The following is a 21,417-nucleotide window of genomic DNA, read 5'->3' on the forward strand; positions in this document are numbered from 1 at the left end:
TAATAATGACAATAGTAGTAGTAATAGTGATAGAAATAGTAGCAATCATAGTTATAATGAGAGAAGTTGTAGTAGTTTTAGTAGTAGTAATACTGGTAGAAATAGTAGCAATCATAGTTATAATGAGAGAAGTTGTAGTAGTTTTAGTAGTAGTAATAGTGATAGATATAATGGTAGTAGAAAAAATAATAGTTGTAGTAGTCATAGCAGGAGCAGTAGTAGCAACAAGTGGCGGTGGTGGTTTCTGCTGCCATCAGTAATAAAAAAAGATCTCTCTCATTAGAGTAAGTCATTGATTTCTTAAAGCCTTTTGGGGCAAGCTAGATGATGCAGTAGAAAAAGCCCTGAAATTAGGAAAACCTCAGTTCACTTAATGAGAAAATAAGGGTCTAAAGAAGATCTCTGATCCTAGCTGTGTGACCATTGGTAAGTAAGTAATTTAACCCATGTTTGCCTCAGTTTTCTCATCTTTAAAATGAACACAATAACAGAACTTACCTTGCAGAGCTGTTGTGAAGACAAATGCTATGATATCTAGCTTATATAATAATATATTAATATTAATTATTTTTATTATTAATTAATAATATATATTAATATAATAATAATATTTAATTTAAATAAATTTATTTAGGGTTTAAATAAATTTAGGGTTTAAAAAATAAATAAAATAAATTTAATTTAAATAATAATAATAATAAAAATAAACTAATAATAATAAATATTATTAATTAATATTAATATATTAATAATATAATATAATGTATATAATATATATTATACATATTATATATAAATATTAAGAGCTTACTGAGCCTGGTATATAGTAGATGATATATAAATGTTAGCTATTTATTTATTTAAATTTAGATTATATAAATATATAATATAAAACCGTTAATTTAAAAAATAATTTATTTATTAAGATGACAAGATAGTGAGAAACCCGGAACCCAGGAAGTTAGGTATCTGATTCTGTCTAGAATTCTACTCTAGATTTGTTCTACTCATTGTATCATGGACTCTGTCTCTCTAGTAAAGGCCTATCAATTTCTGACCTTAATGAATTGAAAAGTTCTCCAGATTATTAGAAAGTTTCCAACTTAATGAAAATGTTTATCTAACTCATAATTGGGAAGATTGTCTGCTGGACAGCTACTGAAAGGGGCACAGAGATTTTTCAGTGACTGTAGCATTTCTACATGCAGGCCAAGGGCATCCTGATGCTGCCATAGGTGAAAGGGTATTTTTCATCATTTGCAAGAGCAGCAAAACTGCCTGTATTTCTAATTGACTTGACATATCTATTGGTCAAATGAAGACTGGTTTGAGCAAGGAGGCCTCTTGGCAGACATTTGGAGAGCTGTGCCCAGATTGCAGGATTTCTTGAATTTCATTGGGAGTGATCTTTAGATGTGGTCTTATATCAAGGAGGTCTTACATCAAAAGTTGATGTGATGTCTCTAAGGCAACCATATGTTAGGGAGATGGCCTTCAACAATCAAGGAACATTTTGAGATTCCATTGAGGGTGTTGAAAGTTTCATCTGTAGAAAGATAAAAAAAGACTTGTGACTTTCTTTGCTATGCATTTCTGGAAGCTGTTAAATTCTTGACTTTTATTTTAAAGCTTCTAAATTCTTGGCTAAAGACTACAAGGATTATTGCACTATATTGTTGTTCAGTTGTGTCTGACTTTCTGTGACCCCATTTGGAGTTTTTGAGCAAAAATGCTGGGGTAGTTTGACAAACAGGCTTAAGTGACTTGCCCAGGCTCCTATAACTAAGAAGTGTCTGAGACCAGATTGGAACTCAGGAAAATAAGTTTCTGACTCTAGGCCTGGCACTCTAGCCACCATGGCATTACCTAGTTGCCCAAAAATCACTTTGCTACAGAGGTTCAGATCTAGCCAAAAACATGACTGCTGACAGTGTTCAGCTGCCATAATTGTCAAATAGTATGGTGTAGTGGACAATTCACTGGACATGGAGTTGGAAGATTTGGGTTTGAATACTGCCTCTGACACTATGTGACTCTGGGAGAATTATCTAATCTTTCTGTGCCTCAGTTTCCTTCATTTGTAAAATGTCTAGGTTGGGCTTGATGCCTTCTAAAGTCCCTTTCTACCCTAAATTTATGACCCTATAATCTTATTAGTTGCCTAGAAGGCAATAGTTGAAGAAACAAAATGGTATGGAGGCAAAGTGTATGGTAAAAGAAATGCTAGGTTTGGGGTCAGAGAAACTGAGTTTTGAATCCTGGCTTTGTCAATTATTTCCATTTTTAGACCTCAGTTTCTTCATTGCTCTAATGAAGGGGATGAACTAGATCGTTTCTAAGGTTCTAAGGTTTTAGCCAGCTCTAAAACCTATAATAAATTCTAGTGACTTTTTATACTTGTACTCAGCAGGCACAAATGCAAACTCCTTTAGTATTTCACACCCTTCACAGCCTCACTCCAATTTGGAAGTTTTAAATTCCCCTTCAGATACTAAAATGTCTTGCCAGACTGGGCCATTTGCTTTTCTTATGTCATATCTTGCTGTCTTTGCATTAACTCAGTACAAAGGCTGGGGAATTGCCCGTTCATTCCTATTTCTTAGAATCTCTCCTTTTCATCAAAGCTCACCGAAACCATCATCTTCTCCATGAAATCTTTACTGATTCTCCCTAGCTGCTGATGCCTCTCCGTCAAAATTAACTTGTATTCATTTGTCTATAATTATTTTGTATATGTCTCTATAGACTTCCTCCTCTCGCATTAGAATGTAAGCTGCTTTAAAATTTTTTTCTCAAAAGCATTTTATTTTTTTCCAAATACATGCAAAGATGATTTTCAATATTAATTTTGTATGATTTTGTGTTCCAAATTTTTCTCCCTTCTTCCCTTATATCCTTCCCCTTCCCCAAGAGAGCAAGTAATCTGATATAGGTTAAATATGTTCAATCTTTTAATCACATTTCCATAAATTTCATGTTGGGTAAGAAAAATCAGACCAAAAGGAAAAAAAAAACACAAGAAAGAAAAAAATCAACTAACCAACCAAAAAAGATGACAATGCAATGCTTCCATTAGCATTCAGTCTCCATAGTTCTCGCTTTCTGGATGCAGATGTCATTTTCCATCCCAGATCTATTGGAATTGTCTTGAATGACCACATTGTTGAGAAGAGCCAAGTCCATCGCAACTGATAGTCACATAATCTTTTACTGTGTATAATGTTTTCCTGGTTCTGCTCACTTCATACAGCATCCGATCATGTAAGTCTCTCCAGGCTTTTCTGAAATCAGCCACTTCATCATTTCTTATAGAACAGTAATATTCCATTACATTCATGTGCCATAACTTATTCAGCTATTCCCAACTGATGAGCATCCACTTAGAATGTAAGCTGCTTGAGAGCAAGAGTTATTTCATTTTTATCTTCATATTCCCAGGGATTATCACATCACATAAATGCTTTTTCAATAGGTTTTTTGATAATGACAAGTCTATCTTTTGCCTAAAGGATCATTTTTGTATATTTCTTTCTATGTTAAGTGTGCAGAGTATTTTAATGAATTGTTCTCCAGATAGTTTAGCTACTACAAATTATATATAGTAAGTGGAACATAGTGGTCATGTCTTCAATGAGGCAAATGCTTTCACATTTTGCTGCTGTTGATTCCCTTTCCCCACTATGAGTTGTGTACACTGTTTTGATTATGTAGTATTTAAAATGATCATTCAATCCACAAGCAATTATTAAACACCTATTATGATTCAAGCATAGTGTAACTGATATCATCTGTTCTTGAAGAGGATCAAAATGATACCACTATATTAGTGAAGTTATAGTATGACTGTGGCTGATCAGACCAATACAAACTCCAAAGCTCTATCACAGGTCCCTTACAAGTAGTCCATGTGACCATTTGGGATGGATTCTCTAAATTTGTGCATGGGCCAAGCACTGGGGATATGAAGATAAAAGGAAAGCATCCTCAGTCCTCAAGAAACTTATTCCATTGGAGGAGATATCATATATATATACAAGGTAACCTTGAAAGGGAAGGCATTTGTACATGTGGGGAACCAGAAAAAGCCTCATGTAGAAGAAGCTGCTTGAGCTGAATCCAGAAGTAAAGCTGAGATTCCAGGTATTAGAAATTGTGAGAGAGAATTCCAGGTATGAAAAATGAATAGTCAGTACAAAGGAATGCAGACAGGGAATGCAGTATGATGTATAAAGAACTGAGTAGGTCAGTGTGATCCTGGGAAGCTTATTTAATTATTCTTGGGCTCAGTTTCCCTCTTTGTAAAATGGAGAGAATAATAGGACCCACCTCATAGGGTTTTGTGAGAATCAAATGAGATGACATGTAATAGATTTACAAACCTTAAAGTGCTAAATAAATATTGGCTCTTCTGGCTGGATTGCAGAGGGAGGGGAATTATGTATAAGTAGACTGGAAATATAGGTAGGAAACATTATAAAGAGCTTTAAATGGCAGACAGAGTTTGTATTTTATCCAAGAGGGAATAGGAAGCCATTGAAGTTTGATTTGGGATGTGACATAAAATTTGAAACATCTAATAAGCAGTCATATTTGGACTCAGGAGAAAGGCCATAATTAAGTGTATAAAAACAGTAAATTCAGGAATAAGAGACAATCAGGAGAGAAATTCAGGAGGGAGGATTCAGGAGAGGCTAAGGACAGCTAGGTGGCGCCCACAGAGTGCAATGCTCAGACTCACCTTTCTAAATTCAAATATGGCCTCAGACACTTCCTAGCTGTGTTATGGGGCAAGTTACTTAACCCCATTTTCCTTAGTTTCCTCTTCTATAAAATGAACTGCAGAAGGAAATAGCAAACTATTCTAATATCTCTGCCAAGAAAATCCTAAATGGGGTCACAAAGAATCAAACATTACTGAAATGAATGAACAACAACAAAGGATCAAGGACAGAGCGCTGAGAGACTTCATAATTAGTGGTCAGATATAGACAAAGATTCTGCAAAAGAGAAAGAAAAAGTGGTCGAATAGGAGGAAAGAGAAATAAGAGTTGTGTCAGAAGAAAAAAATTAGAGAAGAACGAATATCCAAGTGGAGAAATGATCAGTTTGATCAGATGCTTCAGAGAAATAATAAAGGATAAAAATGAAAAAAAAACAAAACATTAATTTGGCAAGCAAAAGACCCTTTGTGCTTTTGGAGAGAGCAGTTTCAAGTGAGGGATGAGCTAAGAAGTCATGTTGCAGAAAGCCAAAAGAATAAAAAGAGAGGAAATGATGAGAGTTTTTTTCTAGGAGTTTAGCTGAGATAAATAAGTCAATATCTTTCAAATGATAGAATTTGTTGAGTTTTTTTAGACTGAACATATTTGTAGACAATACAGAAATTTATCCTTGGTTCTCAAAGATGACTGTGATATCATGGAAGTGATTCTGTGATGTATAAGTGAATTGGATTTAAGTGAGTCAGGGATGTGCAAAGTCACCTGTCTCACTTTTTCCTATGAAGCCATCTGGGTTCACTGGCAAGTCATGGATCAACTGAAGATGGCCTTGGATGCAGTGGGAGCTTCACTTTTTAAACTTAAGGCCTTTAATAGTTTGATTGAGGCAACACCCATATCCTATCTTGAATTGAAAAGTACTTCTGAGCTCTTTTTGTAGTGTCAAAGAACTGGAAACTGAGTAGATACCCATAAAGTGGGAAATGGCGGCGCCCACAGAGTGCAATGCTCAGACTCACCTTTCTAAATTCAAATATGGCCTCAGACACTTCCTAGCTGTGTTATGGGGCAAGTTACTTAACCCCATTTTCCTTAGTTTCCTCTTCTATAAAATGAACTGCAGAAGGAAATAGCAAACTATTCTAATATCTCTGCCAAGAAAATCCTAAATGGGGTCACAAAGAATCAAACATTACTGAAATGAATGAACAACAACAAAGGATCAAGGACAGAGCGCTGAGAGACTTCATAATTAGTGGTCAGATATAGACAAAGATTCTGCAAAAGAGAAAGAAAAAGTGGTCGAATAGGAGGAAAGAGAAATAAGAGTTGTGTCAGAAGAAAAAAATTAGAGAAGAACGAATATCCAAGTGGAGAAATGATCAGTTTGATCAGATGCTTCAGAGAAATAATAAAGGATAAAAATGAAAAAAAAAAACATTAATTTGGTAAGCAAAAGACCCTTTGTGCCTTTGGAGAGAGCAGTTTCAAGTGAGGGATGAGCTAAGAAGTCATGTTGCAGAAAGCCAAAAGAATAAAAAGAGAGGAAATGATGAGAGTTTTTTTCTAGGAGTTTAGCTGAGATAAATAAGTCAATGTCTTTCAAATGATAGAATTTGTTGAGTTTTTTTAGACTGAACATATTTGTAGACAATACAGAAATTTATCCTTGGTTCTCAAAGATGACTGTGATATCATGGAAGTGATTCTGTGATGTACAAGTGAATTGGATTTAAGTGAGTCAGGGATGTGCAAAGTCACCTGTCTCACTTTTTCCTATGAAGCCATCTGGGTCCACTGGCAAGTCATGGATCAACTGAAGATGGCCTTGGATGCAGTGGGAGCTTCACTTTTTAAACTTAAGGCCTTTAATAGTTTGATTGAGGCAACACCCATATCCTATCTTGAATTGAAAAGTACTTCTGAGCTCTTTTTGTAGTGTCAAAGAACTGGAAACTGAGTAGATACCCATAAAGTGGGAAATGGCTGAATAAGTTATGGTATATGAATTTTATGGAATATTATTGTTCTATACAAAATGACCAGCAAGATGATTTCAGAAAGGCTTGGAGATACTTACATAAGCTGATGCTAAGTGAAGTGAGTATAACCAAGAGAATATTGTATGTAGGAACAAGAAGATTGTGTAGACTATCAGTTGTGATGGATTTGGCTCTTCTCAACAGTGTGGTGATTCAAGGCAATTTCAATAGACTTGTGATGGAGAGAGTCATCTGCATCTAAAAAGAGGACTATGGGGACTGACTATGGATCACAACATGGTGTTTTCACTTTTTTTTTTGGTTGTTTGCTTGATTTTTGTTTTCCTTTTCATTTTTTTCCTTTTGGATATGATTTTTCTTATGCAGCATGATAAATGTGGAAATGTATATAGAAGAATTGTACATGTTTAACTTATATTGGATTACTTGCTATCTAGGGGAGGGGATAGTGAGAAGGGAGAGAGAAATTTGGAATACAAGGTTTTGTAAGGGTGAATATTGAAAACTATTTTGGCATATATTTTGAAAATAAAAAAAATTATTTATTTTAATTATAGCTTTTTATTTTCAAAATATATGCCTGGATAATTTTTGACATTCACTCCTACAAAACCCTGTGTTCTAATTTCCCCCCTCCCTTTCCTCCTTCCCCCAGTCAGCAAGTGATCCAATATATGTACTATTCCTCTATATGTATTTCCACAAATATCATGCTGCACAAGAAAAATTAGATCCAAAAGGGAAAAAATGAGAAAGGAAACAAAATGCAAGCAAAAAACAACAAAAAGAGTAAAAACACTATGTTGTGGTCTACATTCAGTTCCCACTGTTCCCTCTCTGGGTGTAGATGCTTTTCTTCATCACAAAACCATTGGAACTGGTCTGAATCACCTCACTGTTGATGAGAACCGTGTCCATCAGAAATGATCATCATATAATCTTGCTATTGCCATATATAATGATCTCCTGTTCTGCTCATTTCATTTAGCATCAGTTCATGTAAGTCTCTCCAGGCTTCTCTGAAGTCATCCTGAAAATTATTATTAAAAAAATATATATATCCATTTTTCCCCTTGGGGGAAAAAAAGGTATTTCTGAGGTTATCTAGTACAGCCTTTGATACTATTTAGGAATGGTGAGGAAACTGAAGGCTAGGGAGACTATGCTTTGTCCAAGATTATACAGAAAATAGATGTCAGAAAAAGGACTTGAACATTTACATTGAAATCTATTAAGAAGTTAGAAGTTAGGGTAAGAGGAAGACAGAATCAGGAACTGAATTCATTGAAATAGGAAAGTAAATATCCTGGACGGGGGTTGGTGGGTAACAGCCAATAGCATCTGGATTGGGTGATTAATGGACAGAGTGAAGGAGGAGAAACTGCAGAGTGAGGACCAGAGAGGGAAAGTCTGGAAGGAGTGATGAGAATCAAGGAGTATCCTGACTTTTGGTCTGGGACTGACTTTTGGTTTGGGTCATGTGTATCCCAGTGAGCTCCAAAAGATGGTGAAGAAGAGATCCACCATAAAGGAAAGTTTGTATTACCATTAATGACATCATAGTACTTAATTTAAGAATTACTTATTAAGCATCTGCTGTTTTCCAATCACCATTCATGAGTCAAGAAATATTTATTCTGCCTCTTATGTTCCAAGAACTGTTCTAAACACTGGAAACCCAAAGAACAATATCAAACTCAATGGCTGAACTCAACCAGAAGCTGAAGAGAATGTAAAATTTAGGTATGCTTTGGTCCCTAACCCCATGGAGTTTAGTTTAGTTTTGTCATTCAGATATCCTATTGCCATTTGACCTATTTTATGTTTATGTCTCATGTTTTTTTTTTTAATTTTAATTTTTTTTTTATTTAATAGCCTTTTATTTACAGGTTATATGTATGGGTAACTTTACAGCATTAACAATTGCCAAACCTCTTGTTCCAATTTTTCATCTTTTACCCCCTCCCCCCTCCCCCAGATGGCAGGATGACCAGTAGATGTTAAATATATTCAAATATAAATTAGATACACAATAAGTATACATGACCAAACTATTATTTTGCTGTACAAAAAGAATCAGACTCTGAAATATTGTACAATTAGCTTGTGAAGGAAATCAAAAATGCAGGTGGGCATAAATATGGGGATTGGGAATTCAATGTAATGGTTTTTAGTCATCTCCCAGAGTTCTTTCTCTGGGCGTAGCTAGCTCAGTTCATTACTGCTCCATTGGAAATGATTTGGTTGATCTCATTGCTGAGGATGGCCAGGCCCATCAGAACTGGTCATCATATAATATTGTTGTTGAAGTATATAATGATCTCCTGGTCCTGCTCATTTCACTCAGCATCAGTTCGTGTAAGTCTCTCCAGCCTTTCTGAAATCATCCTGTTGGTCATTTCTTACAGAACAATAATATTCCATAATATTCATATACCACAATTTATTCAGCCATTCTCCAACTGATGGACATCCATTCAGTTTCCAGTTTCTAGCCACTACAAAGAGGGCTGCCACAAACATTTGTGCACATACAAGTCCCTTTCCCTTCTTTATGATCTCTTTGGGATATAAGCCCAGTAGTAACACTGCTGGATCAAAGGGTATGCACAGTTTGATAACTTTTTGAGCATAGTTCCAAACTACTCTCCAGAATGGTTGGATTCGTTCACAACTCCACCAACAATGCATCAATGTGCCCGTTTTCCTGCATCCCCTCCAACAATCATCATTATTTTTTCCTGTCATCTTAGCCAATCTGACAGGTGTGTTGTGGTATCTTAGAGTTGTCTTAATTTGCATTTCTCTGATTAATAATGACTTGGAGCATCTTTTCATATGACTAGAAATAGTTTCCATTTCTTCATCTGAGAATTGTCTGTTCATATCCCTTGACCATTTTTCAATTGGAGAATGGCTTGATTTTTTGTAAATTAGAGTTAATTCTCTTTATATTTTGGAAATGAGGCCTTTATCAGAACCTTTGTATGTCTCATGTTTTGAACAAGACAGCAAGCTTCTTTATACCAGTGACTGTTTTTTGATCAGAGATTGTGGTTAAATCTAAAATGTTTTTAAACTAAAAAATATGCCTCATCGCCATTTGCTTTTTTACCCTGTAGATAGGAAAAGCACTAATGCTATTCTGCTTCTAACCTTTTCTTCTGAGTCTTGAAGATTCAGAATCCCCATGCAACAGATATATTAATAACTATGAAAATATTTATTGTCTGTCTCTGAGAGAGATCATTAACTCATTTCTACATCATCCACCTGGTCCCCTAGAAGCTGAGGCCAAGGGATGTTGATTAGCTTTTGATGGTGTGTTACAGATAGCTATTGGCAGCTCTGCCAAAGATCTTTCCCCCTGAACAAGGGTCAAGGGACTCTAGTTAATGATAAATATTCCTTCCCTTTTCAGAGCAGGCAATGTGGGGCCCTGAGTAGTTTCCATGGCTGCACTTGTAGGCATCTAGATATAGGAAATCATTTACTTTTAATCTTCTCATTTCTGTGTGTAGCAAAAAGGAACTGTGTATTCTATATTTGTGATTTTGCCATAGTAGCTGCTAAAAGGATTAAAAATAGAATGTATAAATAGTGATGTCTGATATAAATTATATCTAGAAAAGAGTTACAGGCAAAAAAAATTAACATTTATTGTCTTTCAATTCTTCTTTTCTTCCTGCATTCAAAACAATATCTCTCTGTCTGATCCTTTTAACAATAATGATGAGTTCTTTATTTCTCATCCTCTACAACTCTCTACTTTTGCAGTCTTTATGATCCGAATCCCAAAGATGCTTACAGAGATCAGGCAGGTAATATACCTATTGTATGCTCCTGTTTTCCTCAGTTTTCCACAATGAGGAGCTATAACTGCATCATGTTGGAGCAGACAGATTTTTAGAGATGGAAGCTTGAGTAAAGGCCCGATGGTAAGAATAAACAGAAGTTGCTGCTTGTAGATGGACAAGAAATGAGAAATCAGTTCATGAGATCCACCTTGGAAATCTAAGGATATTGAAATCTGGCTTCAGATTTTAATAACAGCCCAAATGAGAGATGACCTGTCTATGTAGCTTGCTCATGACCAAGGCGTTTTTTTTTTTTTTAAACTTAGAATGTGAATCTTACCTTAAGGTAGTTAATTCTTTCAAAGAAGTGAACTTTTCTTGTTTCTCTTAAAAGTATCCTCTTCCAACCATTCTGGAGAACAATTTGGAACTATGCTCAAAAAGTTATCAAACTGTTCAAACCCTTTGATCCAGCAGTGTTACTACTGGGCTTATATCCCAAAGAGATATTAGAGAAGGGAAAGGGACCTGTATGTGCCGAAATGCTTGTAGCAGCCCTTTTTGTAGTGGCTAGAAACTGGAAAACGAATGGATGCCCATCAATTGGAGAATGGTTGGGTAAATTGTGGTATATGAATGTCATGGAATATTATTGTTCTGTAAGAAGTGACTAGCTGGATGAATATAGAGAGGCTTGAAGAGACTTACATGAACTGATGCTGAGTGAAATGAGCAGAACCAGGAGATCATTATACATTTCAACCACAATACTCTATGATGATATGTTCTGATGGAAGTGGATATCTTCAACAATGAGAAGATCCAATTCAATTCTAATGGAGCAGTAATGAACTGAACTAGCTACACCCAGAGAAAGAACACTGGAAAGAGAATGTGAACTACTTGAATTTTTGTTTTTCTTTCCAGGTTATTTTTACCTTTCTGAATCCGATTTTTCTTGTGCAACAGGAGAACTGTACAGATATGTACACATATATTTTATTTAAGATATATTTTAACATGTTTAACATGTATTAGACTGCCTGCCATCTAGGGCAGGGGGTGGAGGGAGGGAAGGGAAAAGCTGAAACAGAAATGATTGTAAGGGACAATGTTGAAAAATTACCTATGCATATGTTCTGTCAATAAAAAGCTATAATAAAAAAATAAGTATCCTCCAATTTGGCTAATATGGAATATGTATATGTGCATGGGCTATAGCAATTGAGTTAAGTAATAACTTAACACTTTTGTTTTAGGGGAAAAGGAAACTTAATTTGAAATCAAGAGACCTAATTCTCAAATTTTTACTGCTACTATGAATTATTGGGCAAATCATTTAATTTCCTTAGGCTTCAGTTTACTTAATTGTAAAGTGAGGAAGTCAAATTCAGTGAACTAAATGGTCTCAAGTTCCATATCTGTGATCCTATGATTTGTTACTCTCTTCCACTGGAAAGGACCAAAAAAATTTCCTGTAGAGGCCTAAGGCTGGAATTTACAATCTGAGGTAGTTTTGGCACTGGGATCATCTGACCTCTTAGGAAATTTCTAAGATTAACATGTTGTGAGGCTCAGTGCTCGTGCCATTTATAGCATGTTTCATTCCTGGCTAATGTCCATCAGTAGTTCCTAGATCCCTCCACGGCTGTGTAGTTATTTTTGTTTTCAACCAAATGGTTTATTTAATTAAAGTTCTTCATTAGGGGCTATTAGCTTGTTAAATGAATGTTAAAAATTAGCTTTGGGGACAAAAAAATTAATAAAAGCCAGTTGATCATTTGTTCACATTCAACACAAGACTAAAGGGACATTTAAAATTCTTGGTTCAAATTTGACTAAAATCTATCATTTTTCTTGAAGATAAAACTAGTAGGAACCTTAAGGATGATGAATTAAGAAAATTTGCTGTAATTTATAGGAATAAATGGTAGTAAAATTCTTTATTGTATTTTTTACGTTTATAATTATTATATATCATTTTAATTTACCTTTCAAAAATGTTTTATTGATTTTTAAAAATTGATTCTATTTCATAATATCACCCAAATAGAATCTTCTTGTAGAGAAGAAGTATAGCTAAGCAAAGCAAATCAATACCTTGACCACTTCTGGCTGTATATATCTCATTCCACATCTGTATTGCCTAACCCCTCTTCAAACAGAAGAAAAAAAAAATCAATCATTGTCAAAAGCATAAGATCACTGAATTTATCTGAGTTCTAATGATTTTCAGTATTTCTTTTCTTTATATTGTGATGATTGTATATGTTGTTCTATTGGTTTAGCTTACTTGGCATCAATTCATAAAAATTTCACCAGATTCCTCAGAATTCTCAGAATTCATCATTTTTTATGACCACAATGATACTCCATTATATTACTTAACTATGGTCTGTTCAATAATTTCCCAACAGATGGGTTTACTTAGTTTTTGTTTTTGTTGCAATGATAAAGTGTGCCTCCATGATTATTTTGTTATTACATAAGATCTTTTTTTTTTCTCATTGACTTCCTTCAGAACTTGTAGTGGATCTCCAGGTCATAGAATATGAACAAATTACACGTGTTTTTCATATAATTCCAAATTGTTTTTCAGATGTGTTAAATTGTAACACTAACATTATATTATTATATCTGTTTTCCTACAATTCCTGTAGCATTTATTAATTCTATTAAAATTTTCTTAATCAAAATGATAAATACATGATTGAAAACTCAGCTGCTTTAATTTTTCTTTCTTTATTATCAAGGATTTGGTGCAATCTCCTATATGGTTGCTGACCATTTATAATTCTTTTGAAAATTTAAAAATTTAAATTCATTCCTGAGTGAATGAATGAATAAAATGAAAAATCTTAATAAATTATTTTATTTGTTTCAGATATGCCCATTGCAATTATCTTGGTGAAAAATGTAAGTGCCTACCAGACTGTCCAGTTTGTCCTTCTCTATCTGCCATGTCCTCTAAAATGACAGCATTCACTTCTTCCCAAAGTTTTCATTTTTTCTCTTTCAGCCACCACTCTTTCTTTACAAGACCAGTGCAGAATAGTTCCCCTACAAATTATTTCTGCCTTTGAAAAAATCAATAAAATAAGCAAGCATATCTCTCTGCTTTGTTTTTCTTGGCAAGGATCTTCTGAAAGTGTCTGAATGGTCACATCCTTCCTCACTGTCATTCTCTCTTCTTTAGGGCCCCACCTTCTATATCACATCAGATCACATCTTTGTATGAATTGAGGAGTCTGAATGGATTGGATAATTTGTTTTTCTAACAAGTCAAGCTTGATACTGATAAAAATCCACTATCATTGTTATTATCTGGTATGGTATTTTTCCTCTGCCAATTCTCTAAAGCTTCTATTTAGTGACCCTTGGAACTGATCTAAGATATATCTTAGATAAAGCTGCCTTTACTTAATTGACACTGAAAATCTAGTGACTACTAATTTATTGATTGGTAAACTTAGTGGTGATAACTAGCAGAGCTTTTCAATAAGGACCAGACCAATGAGGCATTTGCTGGAGGGGTGAAAAACTGAGAAGGACTGAAAAAGAATATGAAATATGCATCTACTATCCCAAACATATCCATTAGGATAAAAGAGGGTACTGAAAAATAATATAAAATATGCATCTACTATCCCAAGCATATCCATTAGGATAAAAGAAGGGAGCAAGTTATGATGGTGTCAGGAGACCTTTTATCTTAGTTTCCTTAATTTACATACTCATCTTTTCTTATTCTATTAACTTTCTAGATTATACTAGAAGTGAGTATAATACTTTAAAATATTAAAAATAAGGCATGATAGATGCTGCTACTACAATAGATAATTTCTCTAGTGCCATCAAATATATTATTCATTCTTTAAAAAAACATTTGAAAGTCTACTTTGGAGCAGCTAGGTGGCACAGTGGATAGAGCACCAGCTCTGAAGTCAGGAGGACCTGAGTTCAAATATGACCTTAGACACTAAACACTTGCTAACTGTGTGTCCTTGGGCAAATCACTTAATCCCAATTGCCTCAGAAAAAAAAAAAAGCCTACTTTGCAAAATATTACATATCCCCAAAGAAATTTGCCATCTAATAAGAAAAATGATATACACACAAATTAGGAGATAGGGAGAGAGAAGAAAAGAACGAGAGGGAGAGAGAAGTATTTGGAGAATAGTGCCTTTGAGTCCCCCACAGTTGTTGGAAGGGTGATGGGGGGATCAGGAATAAGCAAGCCAAACTAAAAAGAAGACTGAAAAAGAATAGCCAGCCAGATGGAAAAGAAACAAAGAAGACCAATTTGACAAAAAATCCTGAGAATAGAGATTATATCTAAGTGGAAAAGGTGGTTAACAGTGTCAAATGCTGCATAGATCAGCAGAATGAAAAAGGTCACTGGATTTGGCAATTGAGATGTCACTGGTAGCTTGGGAGAGAGCAATTTAGTTGAGCAAAATTGAAAGCCCATAGAGTGAGAAATTTGAGGTATTAAAACAGAGAAAGTAGCAGTAATATTTATTCATTACATTATTCATTAATTTTTTTTTAAGAATCAACAAGTATTTATTAGACATCTGCTTTATGCCAGACACACTGATAAGTGCTAGAGATATAAAGAAAGGAATTCACAGTCTAATGGGGGGAACATTACAGAGAATTATGTACAAAGGAAAATATACAGATTATATTGGAGATAATTTCAGGGAAGGGACTTACATTAAATGATATGGGGAAAGCAAAAGTTCAACTGTGAAATTTAGGAAGAGATATAGATAATAATTTAAGAGTAAAGAAAAAAAGAGCACCTATTTTATGTCAAATACTATGCTAAAAATGTTTTATAAATATTATCTTATTGATCCTCGTTTGATCTTACAAAAACTCTGGGAGGCAAATGCTGTTATTATCCCCATTTTACTGAGCCAAATAGAAATTTAAAAACTTGTCCAGGATTATACTGCTAAGTCTCTGAGGCTCAGTTCTTACTCTCTCTAGATCCTATTCACTGTACCAATTAGCTTCCTCTAAGGTTGAGGATTTTGAGGAGATGATATGGTCGAGTTGGTGGTTTTTAAAGTAGACATTATCTTTCTTTTACAGGTTATGGAGCTAATACTGAGACTGCTGAGTGCATCACAGCTACTAGATAACAATAGCTAGATTCAGACTCAGGACTTCCTGATTCCAAGTGCTTAGAACTCTATTCTATCCTCCAAGTTACCGCCCAAAGGTAGAAAGAACTAAGGGAATGCTAAGAGGGAAATATAATTTATAACTAGAAAGATCAGTCAAGGCTTCTTCAAGGGTATAGCTATTATTGGATTGTCAACAAGTAGATATGGGAGTGAATGGAGCTCCAGATATAGGAAACATCACAGAAAAGACATGGAGATGGAAAAACATAGGATGTATTTAAGGAATGACAAATAATTGTCTCACTAGGGAAAAGAGTATAAGAAGATTTATGATATTAAGAAAGGTGCAATTTAAAAACATGGGCAAAAAGATTAGAATTCTGGTAAAATCATTCCCTGAGCTTGAGTGAAGGGAATTGATGGTGAAAGATGCCTCCCTCTTCTTGCTAGAAATGTTGTAGACCATAGATGCAGAATGAAGCATATGATGTCACACGTGACAATGTATTGGTTTGTTTCTTTTAAGAGAGGGAATTGTTAAGTTAGGGTTGGTTAATTAGGGTTATCCTTAGTTATAAGAAAGGATTCTTTGGTGGGAAGAAGGTTCATGGAGAAGTGAGTATAATGCTTTAAAAACATTAAAAATAAGGCATGAAAAACTAGTTTGGAGTGAGAGTCATTATCAGGTTAAGGGTATCAGGGATAGATTCAGCTAGATAGCAGCAAGGATTTTAGATACTCATTTAAGATACCATGGATTGGAAATAATGGTGCTTTTAGGTCTCTCAAGATCATATAGTTTGTTCAGTCCAGAGAGGGATAAAAGACATTTCTGACGTGAAAACATCTGGGAAAAGTATATTAGTAATGCACCTAATAATGGTGCATCTTGGATGACTTTATAATGTCAAAATCCTCTGCTCTTAGGTTGATATTATGCTTTTACCCTCTTCCAAATAAATACTTTGTGTCTTCTCTCTCTGTGTGTCTCCTCTCTCTGTGTGTCTCTTCTCTTCTCTTCTCTTCTCTTCTCTTCTCTTCTCTTCTCTTCTCTTCTCTTCTCTTCTCTTCTCTTCTCTCTCTCTCTCTCTCTTTCTCTCTCTCTCTCTCTCTCTCTGTCTCCCCTCTCTCTTTGTCTGTCTCTGTCTTCCTTTCTCTTTGCCTGTTTGTCTGTCTTTCCCTCCCTCCTTCCCTCTTTCTCTCCTTTTCTCCTTCCTTCCTTCTTTCCCTCCTTCCCTCTCTTCTTCCCTCTCTTCCTTTCTTCTCTCTTCCTTCCCTTCTCTGTCTCCTCTGTGTGTGTGTCTCCTCTCTCTGTCTCCTCTTTCTGTCTCTGATTCCCCTCTCTCTTTCTGTCTTTATCTGTTTCCTCTCTGTTTGTGTCTCCCCTCTGTCTGTGTGTATGTGTCTCCCCTCTGTCTTTCTCTGTGTGTCTCCCCTCTGTCTCTCTGCCTCTCTGTTTATGTATATGTATACACACACTGACCCTTATATCTTTTTAAAAATATATTTTGATTTAGTTTATCTCGCCTTATTTTGAGGAGAGGAATAGAACTATAATTTGATTCTGTCATACTATAGACAACCATATTTTACTGTCCCCAACCCCTGTTATTTATCTTCCAGACTAAAATGTAAATAACCTCTTGTATTATCAAATTGTTTTAACCCCACACATATATATTAAAGAATAGAGCAAATTCTAAATAAGATCAATAGAAATATTAAAGTAAGCTTCAAAACTGAAGACTCCACAAAGAATAGATGAGTCATTTTTAAAAATAAATTTTTAATTCTTATTCTGAACTTGACAAACACTGGCAAATATGAATACTTCCATATACAAAGAAAATAAGATTTTACATGGAACTGCATATTTCTATAATACAGCTTTTTTATTTTTATTTTTATTATTTTTTTTTATTTAATAGCCTTTTATTTACAGGATATATACATGGGTAACTTTACAGGATTAACAATTGCCAAACCTCTTGTTCCAATTTTTCACCTCTTACCCCCCCCCCCTCCCCTAGATGGCAGGATGACCAGTAGATGTTAAATATATTAAAATATAACTTAGATACATAATAAGTATACATGACCAAAACATTATTTTGCTGTACAAAAAGAATCAGACTCTGAATTATTGTACAATTAGCTTGTGAAGGAAATCAAAAATGCAGGTGTGCATAAATATAGGGATTGGGAATTCAATGTGTAATGGTTTTTAGTCATCTCCCAGAGTTCTTTTTCTAATACAGCTTTTTTAAAAGAAGAGGATCTTAGAAAAACATGAGACTTGCATGAAATAATGAAGAGCAAAATGAACAGCACCCAGAAAATATTGTATATGATAACAACAATTTTGTTTTAAGAACAATTTTGAGTGATTTAGTCATTTCAACTATTAAAAATACCCAAATTAACTATAAAGGACATATGAAGAAAGATAATATCCACATCCAGAGAAAGAAGTGATAAATAGAAGCATGTAAAAGATGATTTTATATACATACATATATACACTTATTTATATATGCATATTTATGTTTAATGTCTAGGGTATGCCTGAAAATGTTATTTCATTCTTCACCTCTAATTCAAAAGGTTGGTACAATTCAGGACCTGTAAAAATTGGCAGAACTTCAGGGGAAAGTAAATAAAAAAAGCAGATTAAAAGGGAGAAAATGTAATTTGGGGTAAAGGGTAAAGAAATTAGGATTTCTTTTTGATCTGGGTAAAGGTTGAAGACTGGTTTAGTTTTCTTGACTATGTGAGAAGATGATAAATTGTTTATTACCTCCACTGAGAATTGAATAAATGAATGCTTTATATAGTATAAAATTTAGTTAAGGTGTGGAAGAATGTGATACTTTTTTCTTGATTAAGTTATGTAGCATTCAGGTGCCATTCATGAGTCCCTAGAAATTTACCTCAGGTTTGAAGTATCTGGTAAATGCTAAAATTCATTCAACCATATCTCAGAAGTCATGTAAAGTAGACCTCAGAGATATTGCACTTTGTTTCCAGATCATTGCAATAAAGTGAATCAAATTTTTTTTTATTTCTTAGTGCATATATATTTATAAGTGCATATATATATGTTATATTTGCACTCTACCATATTCTATTAATTGTCTAAAAACCACACACACACACACACACACACACACACACACCCTTTAGTTAAAAATACTTTTTGCTAAAAAAAAAAAAAGTACTAGCCATCATCTAAGCCTTCAGTGAGTGGTTATCTTTTTATTGGTGGAGGGTCTTTGCCTTGATGCTGATGGCTGCTGACTGTTCAGGGTGAGGGTTGCTGAAGTATGGGGTGGCTGTGGCTATTTCCTAAAATAAGACAATAAAGTTTGTCTCATTGATTAACTTTTCCTTTCACTTGAACACTTTGAGGCAAGTCTTATTATATGTATGAATTGTGATGCCCCAAAACAATTACAATAATAACACCAAACAGCAGTGATCATAGGTCCTTGTAACAAATTTAACAATAATGAAAATGTTTGCAATATTGCAAGAATTACCGAAATGTGACACAGAGACATAATATGAGCATATGTTGTTGGAAAAATGATGCTGATGATAGACTTGCTTGTCACAGGATTTCCACAGACTTTCAATTTCAAAACAATGCAGCAGAGGTGAGGAGAATTGTAGGTCTGGAAGAAAGTCTTTGCAAAGGCATGGTGATAGAAGATAGAATGTTGCATGTAAAGAATAGAAGGCTGGTCAAGTTATGTTGGATTGCTTAATGTGTGTAAGGGAGTGATGTGTAAAGAAAGGTAGGCTGAAACAAGATTATGAAATGATTCATGTGTCAAGCAGAATAACTTATATTTTATCTCTAAGGTAAAGTAGATCTTCTTAAGTAGGGAATGAACACTATCAGAATTATGCTTTAAAGATATATCTAACTTCTTTGTGGAGGAGAGACTGAAGAAGGGAGAAATCTGAGACAAAAAGCCATTCTTCAGATGAAAAGTGATGATTGTTTAGGGGCAGGTAGTTAGTGCAGTAGATAGAATATTGGGCTTGGAATCAGGAAGATTCATCTTTTAAAAATTTTTTTTTATTATAGCTTTTTTACAAGATCTATGCATAGGTAATTTTTCAGCATTGATGCTTGCAAAACCTTCTGTTCCAACTTTTCCCCCCCTTCTCCCCACTCCCTCCCCTAGATGGCAAGTGGACCAATACATGTTATATGTTAAAGTACATGTTAAACACAATATATGTATACATATCCATACAGTTATTTTGCTGCACAAGACAAATCGGACTTAGAAATAAGGTAAAAATAACCTGAGAAGGAAATCAAAAATGCAAGTGGACAAAAACAGAAGGAGCGGAAATGCTATCTTGTGGTTCACACTTATTTCCCATAGTTCTTTCGTTGGGTGTAGCTGGTTCTTTTCAATATTGAACAAATGGAACTGATTTGGTTCATCTCATTGTTGAAGAAAGCCACGTCCATCAGAATTGATCATCAGATAGTATTGTTGTTGAAGTGTATAATGATCTCCTGGTCCTGCTCATTTCATTTGGCATCTGTTCATGTAAGTCTCTCCAGGCCTTTCTGAAATCAGCCTGCTGGTCATTCCTTACAGAACAATAATATTCCATAATATTCATATACCACAATTTATTCAGCCATTCTCCAACTGATGGGCATCCACTCAGTTTCCAGTTCCTGGCCACTACAAAGAGGGCTGCCACAAACATTTTTGCACATACCGGTCCCTTTCCCTCCTTTAAGATTTCTTTGGGATATAATTCCTGTAGTAACACTGCTGAATCAAAGGGTATATACAATTTGGTAACTTTTTGAGCATAGTTCCAAATTGCTCTCCAGAATGGTTGGATCCATTCACAATTCCACCGACAATGTATCAGTGTCCCAGTTTTCCCACATCCTCTCCAACATTCAGCATTATCTTTTCCTGTCATCTTAGCCAATCTGAGAGGTGTGTAGTGGTATCTCAGAGTTGTCTTAATTTGCATTTCTCTGATTAATAATGATTTGGAGCATCTTTTCATATGGCTAGAAATAGTTTCCATTTCTTCATCCAAAAATTATCTGTTCATATCCTTTGACCATTTATCAATTGGAGAATGGCTTGATTTTTTATAAATTAGAGCCAATTCTCTATATATTTTGGAAATGAGGCCTTTATCAGAACCTTTGACTGTAAAAATGTTTTCCCAGTTTATTGCTTCCCTTCTAATCTTGAGGAAGACTCATCTTCATGAACTCAAATCTAGACTCAAGGCATTTACCAGTTCATGGAGGATTATCAGGTTTTGTTTTTGTTTTTGTTTTTCTGAGAGCATCCTTCTTATCATTTCCCATAGAACAATAATATTAGGAGGTAATTTAATTTTGAAATAATTAATAATATTCATAGATATAGAAGTGGAAGATACCTTAGAGGCTATTAATTCTTACCTCATTTTTACAGATGAGAGAAATGTGGTCCAGAAAGATGCAAGTGATTTGCCCAGGGTCATACAGCTAATGGGCATCTGAGGTAAAGGTTGGGAATGAAGATAAAGTGGAGTGGTGATAGCTAAAGGAGAACATTGAGGGATTGAGGGACCAGAGGTCACAGCAAGATTAAAGAATACATTAATGTATTATTCCTTTAAGATATATGGAGCAATTTAAAGCTGAAAGAACTTTTGTATAAGAATTGACTGGTAAGAGATATAAAATATTGCTTTTTTTTTAAACAAATATTTTGAT

This window comes from Sarcophilus harrisii, chromosome 5, assembly GCF_902635505.1.
Source record: "Sarcophilus harrisii chromosome 5, mSarHar1.11, whole genome shotgun sequence".
NCBI lineage: Eukaryota > Metazoa > Chordata > Mammalia > Dasyuromorphia > Dasyuridae > Sarcophilus > Sarcophilus harrisii.